Source organism: Fukomys damarensis, unplaced genomic scaffold (genome assembly GCF_012274545.1).
Source record: "Fukomys damarensis isolate Sample0158 unplaced genomic scaffold, DMR_v1.0_HiC HiC_scaffold_10, whole genome shotgun sequence".
NCBI classification, from domain to species: domain Eukaryota; kingdom Metazoa; phylum Chordata; class Mammalia; order Rodentia; family Bathyergidae; genus Fukomys; species Fukomys damarensis.
In genome coordinates this window covers 38,998,411-39,001,279 of record NW_022900922.1, presented here as the reverse complement: position 1 = coordinate 39,001,279, position 2,869 = coordinate 38,998,411, and positions in this window count along the sequence as shown.

Sequence of the window (2,869 nt, the reverse complement as noted above, 5' to 3'; positions counted from 1 at the left end):
TGTGTACTGGAGATCGAACTCAGGTCCTTGTGCTTGTGAAGCAGGCAGTGGAACCACTGAGCTAAATCCCTAGCCCTATAATATTTTATTTCTTTAAAAATAGCTGGAAGGAAGTATGATCATAAAGGAATAACTATTAATTCTGAATGGTAGGGTAAGAGTATTTTTCTATTAGTCTTTGTAAATTTCTATGTTTTAAATATGTACTGGAGATCGAACTCAGGTCCTTGTGCTTGTGAAGCAGGCAGTGGAACCACTGAGCTAAATCCCTAGCCCTATAATATTTTATTTCTTTAAAAATAGCTGGAAGGAAGTATGATCATAAAGGAATAACTATTAATTCTGAATGGTAGGGTAAGAGTATTTTTCTATTAGTCTTTGTAAATTTCTATGTTTTAAATACCTCAAAATATAAAAATATGAATGACTTGTCATTTACCTATTCATGTGACTAATATTATGTATCTTTTATGAGGTAGGCACTAATTCAAACCGGTTGGGTGTACGTTACCTGGTTCCATGCTCAAATCTGCCCAGAGGTCAGCAGTTTATTCAGCATTATTGATTGAGACGCTGACACAAAGCCACCCAGCCAGTATGTGGGAACTGCTGGGTCCCCTGTGGTGTTTGTTCCTCCAAAGATCACTCCACCATCAGGACTCCAGCCACAGACTTGGGTAGTGCAGTACTTATACTAAGTCTATCAAAGAAACTAAATATGTTGTGAAATTGAGACTGCAACTCATGCTTTGTGATTTGTCACACAAAGCTTTTAACAAAAGAGCATTATTATTTATCAATTGAATAAGGACTTTACATAGCTGTTATGCTAAAGAAATAGCCCCCCCATCACAATTTTATTTAGGAAATGAGAAGTACAGTTACCTGCCAGGATGTGTTCATACTGAGCACACTGGGCACAGAAACTCTGGCAGATGAGCCTAGGCCTGATGCATTGTATCCCCGATGGGAGGAAGTGCAGGGTGAATGCATGTACTGTGACTGTCTCATTCTCTTGGTATTGTCCTTGTGATCTGCATAGAGGTGGATGCATGTTTATCCATCATAAAATGAAATGAAAACCCTCCTTCTTTTCTTTTTTTTTTCTTATTTCTCAAATTAACTAGAGATTATTCAGCCAGGCTTCTCCTCATGAATTTTTCCTTCTGCTTCAGAGTTCTTCTGGTGGTTGGACTGCCTTCTCACTTTGCCACATGGATTCAACCACTGTTCATTGCTAAGCCTTCCCTTCACTGGGACTGCATTCTTACATTCCTGAACTTTAAGTAACTGATGACTAATCCCTAGGTTTCCATAAATTTGTCATTAAATGATATGTGAACACGTTCATTCTTATTTGAACCTCGGGGACTGGCTTCTAAACACAGTGACATGACAGTTTCTTCACATGGATTATTTAATTACAGAGCTGCAATTTGTCCATTCCAGCACCTAAATGTGTTTCCATTGTCATGAAAACCAAGATACGTTTTTCACACCAAGACAGATTTTCTACACTCTGTGAGATTTCTGGATCTTTGTCCAGAAAATCAAAATTTAATTTGTAATTAAAAGTTTTCAAGATTTTAAAAGATTGCATCAAATAATGTTCCAGTACCAACAATTATACAGTTACTTTGCAAGGAGCAAACTAGGGACATACAGCTTAGATTGTGCAGAGGAGAGAATTATTGAGTCCCAGGGTGAAGAAAGTGGGGGCTTCAGAGGAGATCAGATGCTCTTTCTGTGACAGGGGAACACAAGGTAAAGGCAAAACTCCCCAAGTGCACCTCACATATGTCCTTCACTGACCCTGCATCTGGAGTTCAAAGTCACAGTTATCGAGAGCTCATGATTCAATACACTTATGTGAGGCAGACTAGAAATGGCATTTTTGCTTTGAAGATTTTCCAGTTCAGCAGGTCCTACTATTTACTAAATTCATTTTGGGAGAACTCCATAGTGGGCCTCAAAAATCTTTCTCTTGGTTCCCCATAGATTAAGTAATGTTAAAGCATCATCTTTAAAACTTTTTCGAGCCCACGGAAATAAACTGCTTAGGCATTTAGACTGAAGCACTGGTATAAAGAACCTTACTGCTCACGATTTGATCATAACTTGAGGCTCTGAACAGCCAGGTCATGGTGGTTGAGAGGCCTAGGTCAGGAGCTCATTAACTTACCAAATGCGACTGCAGCCTCACAAATGCCAGCCCCACAGTTCTCTTCCCTGGGACTCACTGGAAGTACAGCAGGAAGACTTCAGTGTGGACAAGGACAGGAGAAAGACGGCCTGTAGGGAATCTGCAGAAGGGAGAACGATGAAGTGGTGACAGGATGGAGTAGGGTCTGGATGGATGAGGAAGGAGTCAGTGGGCACACAGGTCACACCACCTCATGGCACAGGGCACCACACACCCAGGTGCCAGTCCCAGTGAGAAGCCCACTGCAGGCAGCATGAGGGAGGGATGGAGGCAGCAGGGCACTGGCCTGCAAGGGACCTGCTGTGGGCTTCTGGCTGATATGCGGTTGGTCCCTGCCTTTTCTGCCTCTTTCTATGTAGTAGAATTTTTCTCCTCCAAATTCCCTTAAGTAATTATCTCTAACAAGGACTGGGTGAGTGTATGGTCTCAGAGGAAAATCACTCTTCCCAACACACACACACATGCACACATACATGTACACATACTGCAGTCACCTTAGAAAGGGCGCTGAATGGTTTCCACTGAGTTTCTTTTTATTGAGTCCAGTAGTTAGTAGCAAGCATTAAGGCACAGAAAGTGACCCCTCTGTACTCAGCTCAGAATGGACATAAGAGTATGGGAAGGGTGGTACCAGGATATTGTGTGCCTCAGTCTCCTTTTGTGACA